The following is a 23,768-nucleotide window of genomic DNA, read 5'->3' as shown; positions in this document are numbered from 1 at the left end:
ATGTAAGAAGTTAACATTAGTGAGAACTGGGTGACATTTTAGGAACTCTCTGTGCTGTTTTTTAACTTTTTGTAAGTCTAAAATTATTTCAAAATAAAAAGCTAAGGGCAGGGAGAGGGAGAAGGAGACAGACATTTTATTCCTGGTGGGTAGGGCCATCCTCGGCCCACAGTTGCTGGCTTGGGCTCCAGCTTGGCAGATTTTTGCCATTTTATTGATTTCATAACTGTCAGTGCCACTGATATTACACAACTGAAATTCAAACGAAGCAGAGGAGGAAGAACACAAGTGAAAAAGTCACACTGACACTGAGGAAAAGAAACTACCAAAAGATTGAAACGTTCTAAATACTTCACACGAGCCTCCCAATCCACACCACTCTCTCCACAGGAAAATCACCCTCCACAACACTTGCGTGATTTGGCTCAAGTCCCAAACAAACACTCCTAATTCCAGACTTGGCTTGGTAGGAAACACAGCCCTAACAAACGTGCAGGGAGTCACTGAAGGATGCAGAGACTTGTTTATAGGAGTTAGTTGCAGAAGCGATTTGGAGACCAGCGTTCTTCCAGACCCCGAATGCATCAAAAGCTGCCATCATCTGCCTCTGACTCCTGTTTACCTCCATTACAGCCCTGTTTCCCAAAACCCCAGTTCTCCCTCTCTTTCACTTGGTAGACGCTAACTTTTACTTCCCTAAACTGCAAAGTGAATCTATCCTTAGGGACAGACAAATGGTTTTAAAACTACAGAAGCCTTTTCACAGAAGAGAGAAATAATTATTCACAAAGGAAATCTCTTCTCAGTCACAAAAAGTCACCCCTGTCCCCACTAACAATGTCCTTTGAAGGGATAAGAATGGAGAAAGATGGCTATTTCCACCCTGCTGGCAAAAGCTAATAGTAGGTTCCAACCTGTGTTCCTTCCGGCCAGCTACCTACATGTAAGACCCCACAGTATTATAATCCTACAGTTTTCACTTCTCAAAACACAGCCTTCAAATCCTGTGTGTGAGCATGCGTGCGCGCGTGTGTGTACAGTGTTCTGCCGGCCACCTAAAAAGCTTGAAGTACTTCTGCCAAAGGGTCTTGTGACTTCTGGCTCACTATCAGCTTATACAGCAGCGCAGTGCCTGCCTGTAACAAACACAGGCAGAAACCCGGCTATCTAGGTGGGCTCTCTGATCCTCTTCCTCCACAATTCCCGACCAAAACTGCTGATACTTGTGACTACAGTTTCAGCACAAGTATGTTCCCTAAAGGAAGGGGAACACTGATAGCTCTGTATCTGCTAGTTTATGAGGATACCCTCAGTGTTACTCCTCGTCAAAATTCTTCCAAGTCTGGGTTAAATGGTACTCTCAAGCTAAATGCAGCATCCAGGCTGGCTACCTAGGGATGGTCTGTCTTTCAGAGCCGTTAGGTGGGTCTGCAAAGGGAAGGATGTCTGGAGATGCCCACTTAGCAGAAATCGCTTTGTTTTCAGATATTTCTTGTAACCCCAGAGTTCAATGGCTTTCCTGCTTGAGCTGCCCAACAGGACTAGAACCTTATTGAACTCATATCAATTCTGGTCAAGTGTGCAGTAAGGAGAAAGAAAGGAGACATAGGAAGGCAGGAGTTGTTTTCTTCTGTTTGTTTTAGCCAGAATCTGATCTTTTCATGAGAGAACTCACATAATAGGAAGTACAGATTACACTGCGGATCCTGGAGTGTTTAATGGCTTCTTCCATTTCTTTAAGAGCACTTTTCATCTAAACAGAGATGGCTCCTGCTATAGCCAGTGGAAGTGATTCCCCTGGATGATTCTGCTGTAAACATTTCTGGGGCTCTGTTGCATGCCGGGCAATGTGCTGATGCTGGAAGGATGAATACAGGGTATGGCTCGCAAACTCTATAAACTCTTACCGAACAAGGCACAGCCCGGGGAAGTTCAAGCTGTAAACATGTAATTATAAGACACACCATTACATGCTATGGAGATGAAACGGTCTCATTGCTTCCGGGAAAGGGAGAAAAGTGGTAACAGCAGAAAAAGGAAACAAATGAGCCCTCATAAGCCAGCACTGCACAGCTGACCATGAAGATCAGACTCCTGAATCAGGGTCTACACTATTACTCAACAGAGACAATTCAAGCAAGTTAGCTGGAGTTACCAGGGTCCAACACGTAAGTTCATTTGAGGACCTCAACCATGGAAGCATGAGTATTTTTTTGGGTGCCTAGCACATTTATGAAAAACAGGTTAAGTTACTGGCTCTAAATTACTTTTTAATAAAAAAAAAAAGCAAACAAAAAAATCCTAGGCTTTTTAAAAAACTGGAAAATAATCTCCCTGTCAAGAACATGCATGATTAATGACTTCTGTGATATAAGCTTGGGTATCCGTATTACTAATCCATGACATTTCCTAACAGCTTGTAATTGCCCTAAAGGTTCTTTTGAAACTGATATGCCCCCTCCCCACTCCTATCCTCTTTTTTTAAAAAGTCCCTGAGTGATTTTTGGAAAATTTTAAACTGTATCTATCAATGGGCCATTCAAAAGCAGAACTATTTTGCAGCTGTTCCCATAAAAGTATGGCGGTATTACCATCAAGAGAGAATTCTCACTTCTACAAAACCGCGGATGCCAATAGTCACCCCCCAGAATCCAGAGGGGACTGATTCCCAGCCCCGCCCGAATCTTTTACAATAAAATGAGGCACAATTTTCACACAACATAGGCTCATCCTTCCGTGTACGTTAAACACCCTTCTGTGTACAGATGACCTGCAGTACCTAAGACAGTGTAAAGGTGATGACAACAGCTGTCACAACATCCTGCTTAGTCAACAATGATAAGGGAAAATCACTATCTTTCTGATCCGTGCTTGGTTAAATCTGCAGGTGTAGAACCTATGTCTACAAACAGCTGGTGCTGTGCTTCAGGGGCTTAGGAGAAGTCAGCTTTAGGAAGTTGCCTACTACAGCCCATTCTGAGACTGGACTAATTCGGTGTGGCCAGACAATGGGTGGGACTGAGTGAACTCTAAGTAGCATCATTCACACCACCTGATAGTGCTCTCGACGCTAACGCAGTGGGTCTAGAACACAGTATGACACAACCAGGCACGCTTGCTATAAACAGCAGTTCCTATATGTTCCCAAAAGAAATGGGGTGGGGAGGGCTTCACTGTTCCAAACCTTTGTTTGATGGCTAAGAAAAGTGAGGCAGACAAGAGTTCAAATGGGTCCACACAAGAACTTCGGTTGGTGATCGGTCTGTCCAGATGGTACACCACATCATGTTATTCTAACTATCAATTTTAGGAGATGATGCCAAGGGACACTCTACCCAAAGAGACTTCTTTTAGGCAGTTTTAAATCTTGGTAGGTTCCTAATGTAGGGCCTGCCATTTCTTCCCAAAAGAGGCCAGTATCAAACCTGATCTAAACATACGGAGAGGTGGAGGTTGTAGCTCAGTGAAATAGCTCTTGCCCAGCATGTGTCAGGTCCTAGGTTCAAAATAAAAGTTACAAATCTAAGAGCTGTAGTTTAACATTGAGCTCCCCAAAAAGACCAGGAATGAAAGTAGTTACCATCACAGATAGAGACTACTTAAGATCCAAAGCACTTAACCTGGTGATGGTACTATCTGCAATCAGAAATTGGTTTCACAGCACCATGAGTAATAGGGAGCAGGTGACAGCGCACCAAATCCCATAAGGCACTGCTTATATTAGGTTCACTGACAGACACAGCAAGCAAACATAGTTTAAGAAGTCAATTCCAATATTCCAATTTAGCATAAAGTGATTTAACTACATTTGAAGAACAGCGTAGAGAAAGGAGCCTGCAGCTTCATAGGACATCACTTACCTTCAACTTACTTTTAGAGGGAAAACTATACACCCAAGGCAAATAATCAAGATCAGCAATGTTAATTCATATTCTGAGAAACATGTCAACAAACATCTATACATACGTTACCCTTGATCTTTCCGGCACGTTGAAGAGGAATAAGATGCCCAGACAGTGGCTTAAAAATACCCAACTTGCAAGGAGATTAAATATCTCTGAGAAAGTTTAACAGCATAAAGTTTTACAAGCTTTCCTTCCTGGTCTTTCCTTCATTTAGATATGCAATGGGCTTTTAGGATGCACTGGGAATTAAGAGAATAAGAAAGACACTGTAATTCTTGCGCCCAAGGAGTCATAGGATATGTGAAACTTTGAGTATCCTAAGACATAGTCCTTGCCCACTCAAAGTTTACCCTCTCCTTGGGCACATAACATCTGTACACAATGATAAAATTAAATAAAAATCGAGGGCCAGGAGGTAAATTTAGAGGAAAAGGAATTTCCTGAAGTTAAGAGAAAGAGAGCCAGACACAAGGGGGAAGAGAGTAAGGGCTATTTCCAGCAAACACAAGCGAGCAAGAAGTCATCCAGATCGGAAATGTCAGTGGCAAATGCTACAACAAGGAGGTAAAAAGTTCACAGGGGGTGGAAAAGGGGGTGTGGGGCTCCCCCTCTAACAGGTAATGAGCCATACTTCAGAATAGAAGCTATGCATGGGGTGGCAGGAGGGACGGGGGAGGGAGTGGACTTAGGAAACTTATGCAGGAACCTGCAGCAATCCTGAGGTAGGAAGAGGGAGGAGTGGGACAAATGGAAAAGAGAGCGTTTAATTAGAAAGGAATTGACAGAACACGGTCACTGATGACAGATCTCAAGGTTTTGAGCTCAGGCCAGTAAATCAACTCTCTACAGTCCAGAATACTGGTTGGCTTTGAAAAACCAACATATTTTGTTTCATATATGTTGACTGTGAAAGAACAGGAAGCTTTCCCAAAATATGCATCTAGGGGCAACACAGAGATGGAACAAAGAAGGGAAAGAGCTTGGGGGGAAGTAACCCAGACTGAGTGTGTGGCTATGGCTGTGATGGAGAAACCCATGCAGGAGACGAGCTCTCTGAGAGCTCCCAGCCCACACAGAACACAGGACAGTGCTGCCCTGGGCATCTGGGGCAAGACCGAGGTAGAGGAGGAGTCTTCTTTAAGACTTTAAGCTGACCCAAGTCTGCATCAAGGCTGGATGCAGTGGGGACAAAACAACAAGATGTCAAAGGGCAGAAGGTCATTTGGTCCTTTCGCTTCTGTATCACAAAACCATATTCACCAGCTATGGAACTGTCCTTTAAATTTAATAATACTTTGCTTTTCACACATAGTTATTTTCATAATTAAATAATTTTCAAAAAATACATATAGAAAAATACAAAGGTGTTAGATTCACCAGACTATGGCAATTATCAATTCGGGTCCATCTGAGGTGACCTGGTCACTGGCATTTAGGCATTAAAATTTTTTTGAGTCAGTGAATGCCCACTATTAGAGGCGCCCGTTTTTCAGGTTCGTAATTGTTGCACTGAAAAAACTGAGGGTCACAGACTGTGCCGGAACAGGGGGAGCCTTTGCGGCCTGCCTGTCCTGGGATCCCAGAACTGCAGTTCTCTGCTGCTATTTACAGTACTATGGATGCTAAACAGAAATGGCACAAACTATTCCAAAAGGAGGCAAGGCACACAGCAGCCCCTGCAGATCTGAAATGTTCGCCAGCAACTCTGGCTTGAAAATGTGTTCTTAAAAGGAGACTCCTTGTTTGTCATGTATAATCCTAAAGCATACTCAGGACATCTATGTCTAAGACAGAGACAGAGACATAGACGGAGACAGAGAGAGAGATACAGACAGACAGACAGACAGACAGACAGACAGAGATTCTCAATTTTTTTCAGGCAACAACTGCCATGGGAAAATTCCAGGAGCAATTCTCTCAAATCAATACTTCTGCTACTTAGCATCAAATCACCTTAGACATGGATAATGCTAATGGTATGAAAGACAAAAAGGGCATCAAAAACAATACCAATAACAAGGAATCTCGCACAAAATATTCTTCTGTCACTAAACATGTCAAATGTATTTTGTTTTTGTAAGCTGAACTAAAAATCTCTTTAAACTGGACTTAGTAAAATGACTCATTTGAATGAAAGTCTGAATTGAAGATTATTATTATTATTTTTTTTGTCTTTTTCATTTTTATCGGTACCAGGGATCGAACTCATGACTGCCTGCTTGCAAGGCAGGCGCTTATGCCGCTGAGCTAAATCCCCAGCCCCTGAAGATTATTTTTAACTAACAGTCTTTCTCTTTGGAAGGACTTATGATACCAAGGAACAGTATCCTAAGAAGCACTGAAATGTGTCTTAATAACTAAAAATAACGTGTGATTAGACCAAGGGTTGTAACTAAGTGCTTCGAGGGTCTGAAAGTAGTCGCTCTCAAGTAGTAGTTCAAATAGCATCAATTTGGTATAAGGGATTTTAAGGTGTTTAACTGAATTGGTCAATTCTGCAACACAATGATATTGTAAGATGAACAAATTCCCTAGGTAGTACATATTCAGTTTAAAATAGCTAAAACCTCCAAAGTAGAAACATGCAAATAAACAAACACACTAAACAAATACATTAGGGTAAATATGTATTAGAAGAATGTTCATCTCAGGACTCCTTAAAATAGTAGGTTCTACATTCATGCTTGTAAGTGTTTCTTTACAGATCATTAAGTTCTTTGCAAAGAAACTGGGGTGCAGAGCACATGGCCAGAGAGCCTGCCCTGGCGACCTGCATGAATGTGGTTAAGTGGCATGCACGCTGCTGAAAATGCTTCCTGCTGTTTTCAAAACATGTCAGCTCTCCTATTTCCTTCCCTGGCTTCTAGAGACCCACACCACTTCCCTGGTTGAATCTGAACACAAAGAAGCAAAGTCAGATCTACAAATGAGTTTCCCGGTCTTGCTTCCTTGTGCAGTGGAAGGCCTCCTGCCCCAGCACACACTCAAGGTGTGATCTGACCAGGGCGCCTGTCTTTCAGAAGTTGGGGGGCAGACTTCTGATGACTCTGGTAAATTTCTGGCAGGAGGTGAACTAGCAACCAAACCAAAGAAAAGTTCTCAGAAGCCTCTCTGGAAACTGGGTCTGACTGAAAGGTTTAGCCTGATCAGATATGTCAGGGAGACCTTAAAGTTAGTTCTTTTCTAAGGAAAGAAAAAAAAAAAAAATCAAAACTGAGCAGTCTTGTTTAAGCAAAACCAGAGGGCAGAGATGGCTCTGAGGGGTACACTGGACTGGGGGCTGGCCATCAGGTAGGATCTTCTCCCACAAGTCTTGGTTTCTTGGGTGGCCCTCTCACCAACCCAGATTTTGCAGGCTTTCTATCAGTGAGGAGCCCCTTGTCCGACTGGCCAATGGGCTTTGAGCAGGTGGGATAGAGGGGCATTATCTCCTCAACCCTTACTTTTTACTGCAGAATATAAGAAGAAAACTTCCCTTCTGACTATTAGCAGCAGTTTCAATAACCACATGAAATCAGCTAAGTGAGAGTTACTCTTCCCTTTGTAAATGGCCTTTTAAACCAATTCACATCATCTCTAAGTACCTAGGTTTACCAAGTCTGAGGGCTGCCTGTAGCAAACATTAGAATGCAATTTCCTCTTGGCTTTCTCCCTCACCTACTTCCTCTTTAGCTCATTAGAAATGTAAACATCACCCAAATGGAACAAAGTGATCTGGACTAAGGGGGTCTTAATGGTACAAGTGCAAATCCTACATGAATAAGGTTACAGGGCACAAAGCAGAGTTCCTCCCATCTAAAGGTGGCTAGAGCGCCTCGCCAGAGCATTTTGCATGTTTCCAAGAGCCATCTGCTCTGAAACTCCTAAACTCGGGTCTGAAAATGAAATGAAACTTCACTGTCATAGTTATCATTCATTCTGTGATTTAGTGGTAGCAGTGGGGGAAATTATACTGAAAATTTTTAGCCATGCAGTCTTTAAACAGAAATACAGTTTAATCTGGACACTCAAATTCAAATCCCAGTAACACAGCAATTACATTTTAAAATAAACTATCTCCATGTTCTTGCTTCAAAGAGAGGGTTTCATGGGCTCTGAAGACATTCTAATCCTAGGCAGCCGTATGGCCAGACCAATTATAAACCCCATAGACTTTCACACATCACGGAAAGCAGCCTGCTACAGGAGCAGCCCTTAATATTTTATTGCCTATTCAGGTGTTCGCACTTTTGAGATGTACTTGTCAGCAACAAAATACAGCCCTTCCTCACAGCAATCGCCAGACAACTGCACAGAGCTAAGTGGGTAATGTTACAGGACAGACTTCCCTAAAACATTTATAGATGTCATTGATAAACAATAGAAATTTAAAAGAGATACAAACGTCCTCTTGGAACCTTAAATCTTCCTCCTACCAAGGCCTGAGAACTTAAAATCTTCATACACCTGGCAGAGAAGCAGGAAAACAAATTCCAAAGGAAGACTAGATTTATGGCCTAAATATGTCTTCCTCTAGAATATTTAATACACTTAAGCTTTGCTCATTCTATACACTTTGAGACTGTTCCTCCACAATAAATTACAGTAGCTGCATCTTTCATTGAAGCTCACATAAATATCATTTTGCTTTCAGGAAACCAATTACAGAACACTAAATCATTTTTACATTGCGTTCCAAAAATCTTTAAATTGCAACATGGACAGTGCATAGAATCACAAGAAAAATACAGCTTACATATTCTATCATTCAGTCTTCCACATTTGGCAAGTTAAATCCCCAAGAAAGCACTGCTTAAATGTTTAAGTTATTTCAGAGTCTGTCTACAGGTATCAGACTCGCTAAATATTTACTGAACTCCTGAAATGCGCAGGTGCAGATGAGGGGCTGGGATTTGGTCTCTCCATGATTTTAAGGTAAAAACCACTACTGACCAGTTGCGTTATGTGCACTTACTGCCCTGACAGGTGCTGCCCCAGCTACTCCCCATACACAGCACAGTGTTTCATCCCACAGCATTGCGGAGAGGTGGAGTTCACCATTCCATTAGAAAGCCAGGGAAAGCAATGCTTAGGACAGACAGTAAAGGTTTTGGGGGCAGGGACACTGGAAGACCTCCCCAAATCCCACAATCTTAAAATTTACCAGTATATTATACTACTATGATGTCTTCGAGACTATGCCAAGAGTGTGAAATAAAAGAACAAAACAACAGGATGCAATCAACTCCCAGGGAAGAGACTGCAGGCTACTACTGCAACCAATTGCTTAGAGAGAGAGAGAGAGGATCTTAACTGGGATTGATGTTCAAATAGAAAGCATGGGAAGGAATTCCAATCAAGTGCAAGAAAGCATGAGTAATGGCATGAGAATGGAGGCAGGATAGAGCATTTTGGCAGAACCTGCAAGAAACCAGTCCAGTGACCCTTGCATCTACAAAGCTGGATAAGCTTAGGTAACTAGGGAAAAGTAGAGTCTAATTCAGGGTTTCACACAGGGAGCTATTGTGAATTTTTGTGAACAGGTGAGTATCTCAACCAACAGGACACTGTCGATAAAACAGTCAGATGATCATTTACTGAATGGAATAATGGGAAGGGAAAGTTGAATGTCAAGAGACCAAGTAAAAACTGAACTAGGGTGGAGGAATTCAGACTGAAACAGTGAGGATAAACAGGACAGTCATTTCCAGAAGAGCAAAGAAGACTGGAAAGAAAACTCTCGCCAAGTCTGGCCTCATTATGTGGCCCCTTGACTTTCACCGGGAAGGAAGAGGAACCAGGTAGGCGGGCACAAAGGCCCTTGATTTCTTACAAAAGAACTGGCAGCCTTGTCTATCAATGCTCTCCCCTCCAAAATGGGTTGCAGTCACAAGTCCACCCTGAGAATCACTCTGCATCTCAGGCTATCTTCCCTGCCTCCCAGTGCTGACCATGCAACAAAAGCATTTTTAACGAGACAATCGATTCCCATTTCAGTTCTGTTTAAACCACAACATTCATGAATGGCTAGGTGGTGAGGGATAAGCACCATTCCAAACATCACATTTTCTTCTTTCCTTTCTCTCTGAATACACTCAAAAAGAGTAGTTAACCAAGTTTGTTTGTTTGTGTATGGCGGTTGTTTTGTTTATTTAAACGAGGGTGGCCTAAGTGAGAAATATTTCCTGGAAGAGTTTTAAGTCTAGAATCACAAACAGAACGGGCAGCTGTGCAGAAGCCCCCATGATAATGAAACCAAGAGGTTATGGCTGTTAAGCTCAGTGAACATAACGTTAAGCTAAACGCCTGGGTCTGACACCAGGAAAGCTGCAACCTCAACTGGAATCCAACCAAACCCTATCCCCATTTCTCAGTTGACAGAAATGCTGGTTGGACAGGACCAGAAAATAAAGCTGCACATGAGTCTTCATGCTTTGCAAAAATCTACCAGCTTGTTAAGATGCATCCTCCACGTACAGCTACGTTTCATACAATGACTGTTCTGCATGTGCTCTTGGCGGTGACTGCTGCTTGGTGGTGGGAAGGGAAGACAGCTTAAGCCATTCCTCTTGTTTTGTGGGCATTTGAAGTAGCTGCCAGGCACGTGACACCTACTGTTCCCATTGGTTCAGAGTGACATCACTTCATTATTCAACTCTGTTTGCATTTCAGCTTCCCCCTTTTCAGGGACTTTGGGCTCTCACCCAGCCAAGTCACTTCAGAAGAGAAAGACAGAGAAAGAAGCACGTCTTATGCAAGTCATGAAGAACCAAACAGCCTTTGTGCTCCTTAGCCTAGTTTATAAGACGGGAACTGGTGAAATAAAGGTTTCCATCAATACCACAGTGGTGTGCTGCTTTCTTCACAGCATGATGGGGGAAACGGGAAGAGGAGCAAAAGGTGGCTGCTGAGCCTTGCATAAGTTAAAACTGACCAACTTCAATAAAAATCCCCAAAGTTTGTTTTCAATTGGGAAAACTATAAAATGGAAACCACATGCACTCCTATGCTGGAACCTCACTTAAATCACTGTCGCTCTGAAACTCAAGGAACATTTCTAATTTACTCAAATACTACCCCCCTCTCCAAATCATTAATCTTATTTATTTCACCTAACTCTACTATTTTTACATTTAGCAATGTGACCACCACAAGTTGGAGCAACTCCTTTCTGATTCGGAGAACAGAAGTTTATTCTGATTGTTTTTCTATATTTAATATAGTAAGTTGCCTGAGAAATCATAAAATGTACAGCTCAAGAGTGACTAGTTTTGTATGTTCAACTGAAAAGATAAAGCTTCCTGATAGGCGAATGAACAAATGAATAAATTAATAAGAGGTTATATAAACTCAACCAACTGGAAGGCCCGTGGCCCTGCCATGAAATTATATGAGCTTCCAGCAATAAGTTAAAATCATTTAAAAGTCCAAAGTAAGCTTAATTCTTCACTTTATGCCCTTGTAAGACAGGAAACTCCTTTCAGGTTTGAACTTTATTATCTTGTAGGAAATGTAATGACATTAACCAAACACACAAAGCCACCTAAAAACATAAAAACCTCAAACCTAAGGTTGAGCCACCTCAAACCTAAAAACATGCCTATTAATCCCAATCTGTGCTGACTTGTTCCCTGCCAGAAACGACCCCAAGGGATGAGTGTGCTCAGAGCGCTCCGCCAGGACCTGTGAGGCAGGAGCAGGACTGCACCTCACATGAGATGCCACAAACCTGTGGCCAAACAGTGCCCATGACCACTTGCTCTGTGGAGCACTTACTTCCTGGGTAGCTACGTGAAGGTGGCTCATGTGTTTTAGGACCTGCAGAGACAAAGGTGATTTTCCTTCTTTCTGAAACCTTAACGTCTCCTTTCTTGTAATCTCACTGATTTGCTCTGCCTAGACTTGCCAAGTTAATTATTATTTATCATTTATAGAATGGTGGCAGACTGTGCAACTATTTCAGCACTTCATAAACCCTCTCTGGCGGAACTGCCTGTGGAGGGGAAATGGAATGGAGCTGGGCTGGCGTTGAAACTCAGAAATCACCATGAATATAAATGTGGGTGTCTCTTGTCTCTCTGTCCTTCCCATCCTCTGCCACTTCAAATCTAAGTTCCTTCGGGCCAGGTTTCCTACACCTGAAACTCTCTGCTTCAGTATCGAAGCACACTGCATCATGCCTAAAATTTTCTCTGCCTTTGTAACTCTAATAGTCTCAATGGTGTACACTGGCATTTTCCCGGAGAGTAGTATTGGAAGCAGGTAGAATGCAGAAGTAGGTACTAGCATCCAGGTGCCTTCAATTAAGCCAGATATGAAACGATTTTTAAAACACATGAAACAATGTCACTCCACTCACACGTGGGGGCTGGAGGGGTAGAGAGTTTTCCCACCAACAAAAATATTCTCCATGTAAGCAATTCAATACTGCTGCACACACCCCTAAAGCACATCCAACAACATCTGGATAGTTCTGATTGTCATTTCCAGGAGTTGAAATGGATGGGCAACTGGCTATGTGCTAACCAGGGGAAAGGCTTTATTTACCAGAATCAGATCTTGCTGGCACCCTGGTCTTGGACTTGCATTCTCTAGCACTGTCAGAAAATAAATGTTAGCTGTTAAGTCATGCAGGCGGCAACATTTTGTTATGGAGGAGGCCTCAGACCGTCAGCTAACAGACTTAATTTCCCTACTGTGCTGGGCATCAGTCTGTGGCTACCTCAAGGCTTTTTCCTCTTGCATTTTCCCCCTAAACTTGCCACTGCTGACTCAACTACCCTCAGCCCCTACGTCTACCCAGCCTCACCAAGCACCACCCCCATCACACATTCGCCCACCCTGCACCCCTGAACTGTGACACCAGTACCCTGTGTCTCATCTTACTCTTCAACAGCACATTACACCTGCTCACTGTCTATACCACTGCCTGGTGGAGAACACAGAAACCTTTCCTGTCTCCTTCACGGATCAGGACAGGACCCCTAGGTGTTATGGACCTGGCTTTGCAGATCTTGGATTTAAACAACTGTGTGTTTCCAGCCACTTTCTTGGCCATAAGGTTATGTGAATGTGCTCTGCCTGCTGATTTATCTTCTGCTTCCACCTCCCCAGAGAAAGCTGTCATGTTGTCCCCATCGCGGGTTCCTCTGGGGACCATGTGGGACAGGAGAGAATCATTAACTGCGACACTCAGTTACTCATCTTCCTCCACGCCTGGAGACATGGAGGCTCAAGATCACACTAAAATTCAGGCCCAAAAAAACATCACCCAGGTACAAGGAAGTGTTTATGATCCAAAGAATAGGAGAATTACCTTAATGAGATTTACAGGTAAAAAAACCAACTCTGAAGTGCTCTGAGCAAGAAAAGTAAGTAGTCAGGAAATGTGTGGCTGAGGGATGCTGCGTGAGGAGGCAAGGAGGCCTCTGCAGGGAGGGCATTTGGGGATCCGGGGTAGAGGTGGTAGAGGGGCCCCTAATGTGAAGTTCAGGGAAAAACCAAAGGTAAAGCCGTCCACACACAGCAACGGGAGAATGATGATTCTGGGAAGACAAATGCTTCATAAAACAGCGCTCTCTGCAGTCCTGAGGTCTACTGTGTGTCAGGCGCTGAGCAGCTCTTGGAGTTACCCCTGGGGATTTCTGGGACAGTTCTGAGTTGCAGTTGCTGCTCTAATCTTGGAAATGCTGGCAACAAGGGCGAGTCTATGATTAGGGCCACCTCAGCAGCCTCAGAAGCTGCAGAAGGAGAAGAGATGGGGTGAAGCAGGCGGGACAAGACAGGGCAAGTAGGGATGGGGAGGCCAGAAAGGGCACACGAAACGTGTGATATGAAAGCAGAACAGGACCCCTTTTCCCTTTTGGAGAAACGTACGGTTGAGGATGGAGAGCATTCAACCTCAGACACTGGTTCAACTTGCAACCCCCTTGGGTTTTATTTGAATTCAGGGCCTTTGCACTGAGCCACATCCTTGGCTTTTTCAATGTTATTTTAAATGTTTATTCTGAGACAAGATCTCCCTAAGTCACCTAGGCTGGGCTGGAACTTGTAATTCTCCTGCCTTAGCCTAGCAGACTGCTAGGATTATAGACATGTACCACCATGCCTAGCTAGTATTGCATTTTTCTATTTTGAGACAGTGTTGGTAGGTTGCTAAGTTGCCTGGGCTGGGCCAAAACTTGCGAGTTCTTTGCCTCAGCCTCCCAGAGTGGTGGCATAACAGGCATGTGTCACTGCACTTGGCTTTGTTTCGGTCTTAAGTTTGGATTCCCCAAAGACTCACGTGTTAAAGGCTTGGTTCTCAGGGTGTTGCTTTTGGGAGGTAGTAGAACCTGGACCTGGATGTTTTTGGATCATCCAAGATGTGCCTTGGAGGGGACAGTGGGACCCCAGCACTTCCTTGTTCTTTCCAGCCCCCAGAACATGAGGTGAGCAGCTGCACTCTGACACACACTCCTGCCATGCTGTGGAGCCTCACCCACCGCCCAAGCCACAGGGTACCTACTCAGCCACCCCCAAGCCAGAGGGCCAACCAATCTCCTCCAGGACTTCCAATACTGTTAGCCAAAATAACCCTTTTCTCTCCACAAGTTGATTATCTCAGGTGTTTGCTGCAGTGATCAAAGCTGAGTAACAGACGTGAACACTGAGAAAGAGAGGAGATGCTGAACGTTTCAGCATTCTCACTACTTAGGAATTGAGACTCAACTTCAGCCAAGGTGGTGGCAGAGCATGGGCAAGAGTTCCAGGTCAGCATTGAGGGGTACAGGACTGGAAGGCAACAGTGAACAGCCACCCCATGTCAGCCTCAAGTACAGCAAAACCATCTCCTCCTCCATCATTCCCAGAACCCAAACTGGAGGTGCTTTGAGTTTCTCTGCCTCGAATGCTCCCACACAGGGCCACAAAATTCCCTCCTGTGGACTATACAGCTCCATCCTAACCTCCGAGTGATCCAGAATGGATGGGACAAAAGGGAAAGCCCAGCCATTCTCCCTCCCTCATCTCCCCAAATCCAACCTCTTCCAAAAACATCAAATATTTTCTTCCATAAATAATTGCAATAGGATGCCATAGCTTTCCCAAATAAACAATAGCCTGATTGTGCCCTGTCTGCCACGGGCCCAGCCCAGTGTGCACAAAGGCTGCTTTCACAGGCAGGGCTCTCCCCAGTGCAGAGAGAGGGGTAGGCGCCCCCCTTCCTCATTTCTTCAACAACTTCATAACGGAGATTCCATTAAGACGGGAGCAACAGGAAGGGGCTGTGACCACAAGGAAAAGGAGCAACTCCCATCAGAGAGAACGGCCATTGTTCTCCGGGGTTTTCAGTTGCCTTCTGACCCCATCCGGGAAGCTCTCCTTTCAGAAGAGGCCTGGTTGGCTCCAGAACACAGATTATGTCATTTTCTATTGGTGATTAAAATTACTTATTAAATTTCAAACTGATTTTAAACTGTGATCGTTAACTTTGAAAATGTTTCTGATTTTATATCTGTATTTCACACCAGTTACAGAATCAGAATTACAGAGTGCATTTTTTTATATTAACTCAGGTTTCCTGGGTGTTTTCCTCCCAAGGCTGAACTAAATAAAAGACAAAACTCACCAGGCTATAGCTACTGCTTGACAAACACATTTTCACTGGTATTTAAAACCATGAGGCATTAAGTTCACTTTCAGAACTGCAAGTCTGACCCCTTCCACACACACAGATACTGTTACAACATTTCTATTAAGGAAGTTAGAGTGGTCTTTACCTTTCAATGTTTCAGAAAAGTATAGTTAGACACAAAACAGGCTTTTTTTCAGTCTAACGATCTTTCTCTGTAGACCATGTCATGCTCTTCTGATTGAAATGAAACATAGCTACACGTGGTTGGTGCACTACATCCCTCGGTCAAGGTCCTGCGCACATCTGCTTTAGTTTTTAAAGTCACATAAACAAAGCACAGAAGGCTGAAGAGGACAGTGCTACACAGGGCATAAAAAGGATGCCTGACCACATGGCATGGTGCCCTTCTGAAGTGATTTATCATTTGTGCCAGTAAGAGTAACTTAAATGCATTTTAAAGTTTAATCCTGATTTCGCAACAGGATCTGGTAAGAAAAGCCATTCACAACCACCAGCCTCACTGGTAAGGAAGCTCAACTACAGTAGGAGAGGCTGAGTGATTCCTCATCTGAAATTCTTCAGTTATCTCACAATGGTCAAAACATTCAAGAAATGTATTTACATTTGCTTGGCTTCACCCCTGGAAGTACCAAAGTTCAGTATGGTGGACTATTACAGTTCAGAACCTCTTCTGGACCACCATTCTGTTGGACTGTGCCCTTGTGGAGCCAAACTAACGAAAGGGGTTGGTGGGTCTTCGACCACTTTCCTTCATCTAAGTATTGTTGATTCATTTTGGTTTTGGGTGCTTTGTTGTTGTGGTTGTTGTTACTACTGTTGTTTCCCTTTTGGTTTGTTTTGTATTGTTTTCTTTTTGCAGTGCTCAAGATCTAACCCAATGCCTTGCACTGTTAGATGAGCGTGCTGGACCACAGAGTTACACCTTTAGCCCCACAAAGGCAATTCCAGATGCCTTTCCAGTTCAGGCAAAGGAAATAGCCCAGGGTCACTCAGCACTGAGTTCTTTGCCCTCGGCTATTTTTCAGAATGTGGCAATCCTCAAGTACTTCAAAATGCAGGGCTATTGCTATTCAGGTACAGCGAGGCCAACAGATCAGGTGACCACTGCTGTTGAAAAGAAGTTACTCATCATTCGCATGGACACCACCACAGGAAGCATGATGGTCAACCAGGAAGCAGAAGAAAACATGAACAAAAGCTTTTACTGTGGTTTCCATGGGAAGGAACTGCCAAGGTTTGCAAATGGTTTGGGTGTCCCCCCAAGGATCCATGTGGTGGAGGCTTTGCCCCCAGGGTAAGAGTATAGGGAAGTGAGTGGTGGAACCTATGAAATGGGCCCTAATGGGAGGTCCTTAGGCCACTGGGCATCTTGCCCTGGGAAGAGATTTTGCTAGGTCTCACAGGAGGGTTGTGTAAAAGAAGCCGGGCTCTCCCTCTCTGCTGCTTCTTGGTTCCAAGTGTGTTTCTTGCTCCCACAGAAGCCCCTGGCACTGCTACCCAGTAGGTGGTGACTCAGACAAGGGAAACTCTCACCAAGCCTATGCTATGCTGTCTGGACCCTCAGCTTCCAAAGCTGGAGCTGAATCAACTTTTCTTTACGGAGGCAGCCTGTGTCAAGTATTTGACTAACATGGAACAGAAGAGGCAAGGTAAGTGGGCTTAGCATTGGCACATTTGAATTATATTAGCAGGTTATGGGAGTCTAGAGCAGGAGAATATTGGACCTGAGTATGAAATTCCATAAAGAAGGTGGTGGGGGAACTGGGTCTGGGTTGGTTATTTTGTATATGGAAGTATGGTCCTTTACTTGCTAAAAATTGGCTAGCTGTAGGATCGTCTCTTTAGGGTTAGGAAAGTCCCAAAATGTCAAAGTATCAAATATATAGAAAAAAATTGCAAAATTAATACTGAATGGCCAATTAGGTCAAGGCCCCAGATAGTAACCCTCATCCAAGTCAAGGGAGACAATGGGAACATCTGAACTGAAGCTCCCATTACACCAGCCCTTCTGGAAAAGCCACTAAAGCTATGTTCATTCTTTAGCTAAAGATCAGAACAGCAGGAGAGAAAGGGAGTGGGTCTGTGTATACAGAATAATGGAATGATGATCTCTTATGGAGATTTCCTTGGATAGATTTCATGGCACCTGCGAAGACAGACTGACTGACTTTCTTTCTTTCTTTCTTTCTTCCTTTCTTTCTTTCTTTCCTTTCTTCCTTCCTTCCTTCCTTCCTTCCTCCCTCCCTCCCTCCCTCCCTTTCTCTCTCCCTCCCTCCCTTTTTTGGCTCTACTGGGGATTGAACCTAAGCTCACGCATTGCTAGACAATGCTCTACCGCCGAGGTACATCTCTAGTCCACCTATGAAGACACCTGATTAGAGTCAAGTCAGCTTGGAGTTACCCTAACAGTCAACTCAACGACAAAGCCTCAAACAGAGAGCAAGTGTGGAAATATGACATACAAAGACCAAGTTTGGAAATACGGCCCAAATCTTGTATAAGAAATGTTTTCAAAACCTTTAGAAAGAATGGTAACAATGTAAGAATAACAGAAATGATAACAAGGCTTAAAGGGCCAGAGAGTTCAAGGGTTTTGCTAGTCATGCCAATAAATCAGCAGTGCTTAAAGACAAAAATACAATCTTCAGCTGCATCCCAGAAAGGTCAACCAATGTCTTGATAGGATTTCTACAGGGCATGTCCTTCAAGGGGAGACTTGTTAATTCTCGGGGATGTTGTTGAGAAGAGTTAAAATAGACTTTATCAAGTGGAGAGTAAAAACTCTGTAATAAAGAACAGGTAACTAATAGCTACCAATATTTAATCTGGAGAGGGAAATATTTGGAGGGTATACAATAGCTATCTTCAAATACTCAAAGAGGTAATTACCTTGAAGAGATATTTGCTTTTTATGGTTCACAGGATATAAAAAGACCCAAACTATCCGCAAGTTAGGAAGAAGTGGGGTTTTGTTTGCTTCTATAAAGGAAGAATTTCTGACATTCAAGCTATCTGCAAATGTAACACGTTGCTTGTAAGATTATGAGTTTCCTGCATGTGAAGCTTTCCAAATAGAAACTCATTGGTCCTTGAATACACGATACAGTCTTTTCTGTAAAAAGGCTTTGCAAGCCATACTGCTTGCGTCCTAAATACTCAACTCCCCCACTGTAACGTCAAAGGAGCCAGGGGCAACACTTAGCAACTGAGTGTGGCTGCATCTCAATACAATTTCATGGAGGAGAGGGGTGGCATGGTTGCCTGGAATTGGTAGCACAGGGTATAGTTTGTCAATTTCTGGATTGCACTTGAAATCATTCGAATCTGATTTTAATAGTCACCTGGTAAAGAAGGCTATCAAGAGATATTCCATATACACACATAAACATTCAATAATATTTATTTCCCCCAAATTAACATATTCAAAGAGACAAACACAAAAACCTTTTTACTTTTTTTTTCCCCCCCTAAAAGAACAGCTTCAGTTGGAGGCTGGAAGGGGTAATTGTACCTCTAATAGCTGGCTCCACCAGGCACAGAAATTAGGCACATAGGTTCAAGCAGAGTTGATCCAATGCGGATTCAAAGCAAACCCCCAGCATGATGCATGACCTCCAGGAGGACAAAGAACAGTGCAAAACAATAACAATGTAAACGTAAGACAAAAGTGAAAGGGTTAACAGCTGAGTCAGAGAGTTCTCTGAGGATGCCAGGAGAGGAAGGCTTCACTCTATCCATTTTGATAGTTTAGCACGATCTACCGTCATGTAGCTGATTCAAAAAAGTGATGGGTTCATCTTCCTGTCCCTCAGGAGGGAGCACCCTACTGAGCTCACACCCAAACCTTGTCACTGACCTATGTGTCTCTCGGAAAAGTTGACCTCGACACGATGGCAGGGTGGTGGATTTTCATCCCATAAACTGACTACAACGTGCAGAACATTAACTTTAACCAACTAGGATAGAGGACAGCAATGTCGGAACCACACGCCTACAAGGCGCCCACTGAGGGCTGTGTGGGTGCGCCCAGATCTCACAGCCAGCCAGTGTGCAGCACCGTCCACTGGAAAACAAGACCAACAAACACTGAGTTTAAGTATTCCTTAAAACCCAAACTCTTCTCCGAGGTTGAATCCAGAAACTGTCTGCACAGGATTTATAATCTGGTGTCTACTCAGTGGCTTTATAAAAACATGGAAAGAAAAGATGGCAGTTAAAGGGCCTGCTAATTCACTGCCAGTTCACCACTGTGGTTCACGTTTCTTGCCTGGCAGGTCAGGCAATACTCCCAATGCCCAGAGCCCTGGCACCAGGCAAGCCTTTCAGCCAGCAGCACTCAGGAGGCAGCGGAGCTCACGCTGCCTACATGGCTCCACTCCCAGACTCAGCCCAGGAAAAGCAAGCCTCTCCAGGCTCCGAAGCCCCTGAGCTAATGGAGTCCAGTCTTGGCTACCCTGGGAAAGGTGAATCCAAGCTTCCAACAAACACGAGGTCCTCAAGCCACCCCCTACCCTCAAGTACTGCTGGCCCGTCTGGCAAGTCCCTGTGCCATTTCTGAGACTGCCTCTCTCCCCAGTGAATTCAGAGGATAGACATGAGAAGAGTACCCCTAAAAACTGCCACAGGGTCTCAGACAAAGCCCTAGAACGTGTGCTCTCTTCTGAGTGTTCTTTTCCGGATCAGAACATCACAGCCACCTGGCTCCTGAGGCACTGAAGCCATCAGGACAAGGGAGTGTCTTCGGCAGCCTCTTGTTTGAGCTGTTAAGAAGAATCTTCCCACATGTGCCTGCCCTGGAGTTTCTGTGTAAGTCTATGACAGAAGTGCATCAAGGGTGAGGACCACGTCCTGCTGATCTTTACAACCCAGCACCAAAAACCATGATTCATAGTGTCTTCGCAATGGATGTATGTTAGATTTATCTGCAGTTTCTGTTCCCATGTTGGTGACACAGAGCTATAGTCTGGATCCTGAATGTCCCCAACGGCCTGTGTGTTAAAGGCCTGGTCCCCAGCTTGTCACCATTGGGAGATGATGAAACTTTAAGATGGGGGCCTCCTAGGAGGTCTTCTAGTCCTCAGAGGCTCTTAACATGCGACCTTGGCTCTTCTTTTCTACCCTCAGCATCCTGGCCACGGGGCAAGTGGTTCTGCTCCACCACACACTACCACCTCGATGTACTGCCCTGCCACAGGCCCAAGAGCAACAGGGCCAACAGCTCATGAACTGAACTCTGAAATTGTGAGCCAAATAAACCATCTTTCTCTATAAGCTGATCATCTCGGGTACATTTTTAATGATAATGAAAGCTGTATGCACAGTAACCCCAAATAGTTGAATAATTATCCTTAAACCTGCACTTCTTTCAATGCAAAGCTGGGGTATAGCCAATAATTATTCATGATATATCCCACAGCTGGAAATATTTTTTTGAGGGAGATGAAAATACTGGAAATACAGGAAAACAGAAATCTTTCAATTTTGGGTTTTATATTAATAAATGTTGATATTTAATTTGGTGGTTAATGGATATTAATATTAATAAAAATTATTTTTAATATTAATATGACTTAATCATTAAATATCACTATTCTAAACTCCTCACAGGGAGAATGCCAATATCATTCTTTACCATGCCAAGCTGACCTAAATACCTGTCTTGGAAAAAAAACCACATGCATACATATAAATATATACAAGCATATGCATGCTTGTCATTGCTATCACAACATCATTACTGCAAAGAATTGATATCTCAAATTTCAAAATTTCTAATGATCACCGAGACTGTTCTTAGAGAATTTTCCAATTACAAGGCAATGTTTATAATGATGGCTTGTGGATCAAAATATTCAGCATAGTCTCACAAATATGACTTTATTATTGCCACACTGGTCCTGTTATTCTCTCTGGACTCACACTGTGTAAACTATAAAAAATAAAGTCCTACTACAGAAAGGGAGACAACAAAGAAACGGGACATTTGCATTAATGACAGTGAAGACACTGGCAAAGCAACAACACATCCAAGCATCAGAATGGTGGTGGTACCACGCTGCACACGGTGCCACCGTCCTGCCCTTGCTGCAAACTCCTGTGGGTCAGTTCACTTAACTCTCACTACATGACTATCCCTCAGGATGGATACTACACTCAGTGCCCTCTTACACGGCAGGGACAGAGGCACAGGTCTACAAAGAGGCAGAGCCAGGACAGAAACCCACCTGGCAGCAGAGCAGATGCTCACGGCATCTACCCTGTCTCAGAGATTTCATTCATATCTGAAACCAGGCTGAGTATCTAAATGCAACTCAGACAAGCTCAATACAATCCATAAGCTTCAGATCAGTTACTGTGCAATGCTGCACAATCAGGAAAGTCTCTGGAGAGCCGCTAAACGTGTGTGGTTACTACCAACATCCGCACAAAGGAAAGTCACAGAGGATGGAGTGTGTTACCTGTACACATGATCTGATTCATCTGTCAGTGCATCCAGGATACAGCCTATACTTAACACCCTACTTAGAGGACTCAAAGTTTAATGACTGATTTGTTTTCAGCTACTAAAAACGTGAGAACTACTCTCTTAGTTATTTGGGATTCATTAAGACCTCACTGTGCTACAACTCACAGATCATTTTATGGAAAAACTGAAAGCCAGGTACAAGGTGGTGAGCCAAGGAGGGGCTGGGGAGTAAGAGATTCTGAACTCAATGCCTGGAGGCCACATCCCATTAGGTGTTCCGCGTTTCCCACTATGCATGACTTCATGGTCAGAGCCTGTTTAGGGTTAGCCATGCCCTAAAACTCCGATACAACAATCCTCCCTTCCTCAGAGTTTGCTTTCTACAGTTTAAGTTACCCATGGTCAAACACGGTGTGAAAATACATGGAAAATTCCAGAAAGAAAAACAACTTATAGGTTTTAAATCACATGCCAGTTTGCAGACAATGAAGAAATTTTGCTGTCCTGTTCCATGTGACTCATCCCTGTCTGTAGTTCCATGCAGTCTACAGGAAGCATCCATCGGGTACTTAGCAGCTTTGTAAGTGATGAGACCTACTGTGATGGTGTTGCACAAATACTACTGTCCTGTGGTGCTGGTATTCAAGTCACCCTTATTTTAATAAATAATGACTCCAAAATGCAAGATAACTGATGCTCACAATTTTCATTACGGTATCTTGCTTTAATTATTTTATTGTTAACTTTTACTGTTCAATTTATAAATTAAACATACATGTTATATATATATATATAAAATGCTGGCATACACACACCCTTGCTGATCTTTTCCTAATGTCTGCAAATGACTTTTCTGGCCACAGTGCTGGTCCTGGCTTTTAACACGTATCCACAAGAAGAACCAGGAAAAAGAGACAGCCCTGCGGGTCAGCTTTTCTTTTTTGCAATGCTGAACACATAATGAGAGAATTTCCACAGGAGTCCCAGTAACATCTATTGAAGGTGCTCCTCTCATATTTATTTCTATAATATCAATTATGGAAAGGGGCTCCTACTGTTCAGCTGGAATTTTTGTCTTAAAGCTTCTGTGAAGAAATCATTGAAAGGCAAGAGAAGGAGGCACTTCAAACCTCAAGAAACCAGCAGAGGCGGAAGAGGACAAACAAGGCAGCGAGTCCCCTGGTCAGCCTGGACATCACACAGAATTCAGTGTACCCCAAGAAGACTTGGACATGGGCATGGTTTTACTGCTGAATTCCTTTCTGTCTGCAAAAGAGCTCTACCCCTTCTCCACACCTTGCCCTATGCTTCTTTTCTCCTCGGTCAGTCCAGTTCCATCCTTATTAAGCCAGAAACAGTAAGCAAACTGTTTCTTGTGGTTTTGCAAACCATTCTAGCAATGGCCAAGCCCAAAGGGAGGCACTGGTTTTACTTGAGACTCTGTAGACACTGTGATGGGAGTGTGGGTCTCCAGTTTCCAACCATCAACTGTGCTCAGGGCCTCTAGGGACTGAGCCCTTACACCTGTAGAGGGTGATGCTAATGCTGAGTGCTCAGCACTGGAACTGAATCAGATTGTGGGGTACCCAGTTGGTATCTGTATGGTTGGAAAATGGGTTACTGCTGTGAAAACCCACACACTTCATCTGAAGTGGTATGAGCAAAAATAGTTCAAGTCCTATGTGAGTTTATAAAAGAAATAATTTATGGTACTGACTTATCAGCGTGACTTCAAGGTTTCAGAGTTTCTTTTAAAGACTTAATCAGTGAAACTAGCCACGCC

The 23,768-nt window shown here is 43.6% G+C and overlaps 1 protein-coding gene and 1 long non-coding RNA gene across 3 annotated transcripts in view; one reads left to right on the top strand and one right to left on the bottom strand.

Annotated features, from left to right (window-relative positions):
* The window catches only part of Igf1r (insulin like growth factor 1 receptor), a 268,904-nt gene that overhangs the window by 114,416 nt on the left and 130,720 nt on the right, over positions 1-23,768 (bottom strand). The gene's annotated exons all lie outside the window — the stretch shown is intronic.
* Positions 16,657-21,635, top strand: LOC134476363 (uncharacterized). Of its 2 annotated transcripts, none has more exons than XR_010047932.1 (3): positions 16,657-16,753; positions 16,998-17,168; positions 17,828-21,635. It is a non-coding gene; the product is annotated as an uncharacterized LOC134476363 (long non-coding RNA). The 2 variants fall into 2 exon arrangements; XR_010047933.1 differs by having other exon boundaries at positions 16,678-16,813.

Source organism: Cavia porcellus, unplaced genomic scaffold (assembly GCF_034190915.1).
Source record: "Cavia porcellus strain 051 isolate PalLab524CR breed Dunkin Hartley unplaced genomic scaffold, mCavPor4.1 scaffold_6, whole genome shotgun sequence".
NCBI classification, from domain to species: Eukaryota; Metazoa; Chordata; class Mammalia; order Rodentia; family Caviidae; genus Cavia; species Cavia porcellus.
This window is presented reverse-complemented; position numbering and strand designations above follow the sequence as displayed.